General features: G+C 33.3%; 1 non-coding gene across 1 annotated transcript; it reads right to left on the reverse strand.

Annotated features, from left to right (window-relative positions):
• Nucleotides 1-431: 431 nt before the first annotated feature.
• LOC115898817 lies at nt 432-534 on the reverse strand. The gene has a single exon (XR_004058482.1). It is a non-coding gene; the product is annotated as a U6 spliceosomal RNA (small nuclear RNA).
• Nucleotides 535-1,079: the final 545 nt, after the last annotated feature.

Consider the following 1,079-nt stretch of genomic DNA (forward strand, 5'->3'; position numbering starts at 1 on the left):
CTCCAACTCTTCTTCTCCTTCAATATTGAGGTGGTTATTCCATGTCTTTTGCCTCTCCATATGAACTTTAGAATCAGTTTGTTGATATCCACAGAATAACTTGCTGGGATTTTGATTGGAATTGTATTGAATCCATAGATCAAGTTGGGAAGAACTGACATCTTGACAATGCTGAGTGTGACTATTCATGAACGTGGACTATCTCCCCATTTATTTAGTTATTTGATTTCCTTCATCATAGTTTTGTAGTTTTCCTCACCCAGATCTTATACAGATGATATTAGATTTATACCAAAATATTTCATTTTTTGTGAATGCTAATGTAAACAGTAATTTTTTAGAAAGAACACTTTATTGATGTATGATTGACATACAAAAAGCTGTACATATTTAATATACACAACCTGATGAGTTTGAGATAAATATATACCAAACATATGGAATGCTTCACAAATTTGCATGTCATCCTTGCCCAGAGGCCATGCTAATCTTCTCTGTATTGTTTCAAGTTTAGTGTATGTGCTACTGAAGCACACATAATACTAACGAGTTTTTAATTTCAAATTCCACTTGTTCATTGCTGGTATATAGCATGGCAATTGACTTTGTATGTTAAGCTTGTATCCTGCAACCTTGTATAATTGCTTATTAGTTCTAGGAGTTTACTTACTGATTCTTTCAGATTTTCTACATAGATGACCATGTCATCTGTGAACACAGACAGTTTTATTTCTTCCTTCCCAATCTGTTTACCTTTTATTTCTCATTGCATTACCTAGGCCTTCCAGTAAAATGTTGAGAAGCAAGTGGTGAGAGGGGACATCCTTGCCTTGTTCTTTGGGAAACTTTGAAGTTTCTCACCATTAAGTATGATGTTAGCTGTAGGTTTTGTGTAGATGTTCTTTATAAAGTTGAGGATATCCTTTCTATTTCTAGTTTGCTAAGAGTTTTTATCATGAATGAGTACTGGCATTTTTGTCAAAAGCTTTTTCTGCATCTATAGATAAAATCATTATTTTTCTTTACTAGCCTGTTGATGTGATTAATTACATTATTTGATTCTTGAATCTTGAACCAGC

This window comes from Rhinopithecus roxellana, chromosome 7 (genome assembly GCF_007565055.1).
Source record: "Rhinopithecus roxellana isolate Shanxi Qingling chromosome 7, ASM756505v1, whole genome shotgun sequence".
In the NCBI taxonomy this organism is placed as follows: domain Eukaryota; kingdom Metazoa; phylum Chordata; class Mammalia; order Primates; family Cercopithecidae; genus Rhinopithecus; species Rhinopithecus roxellana.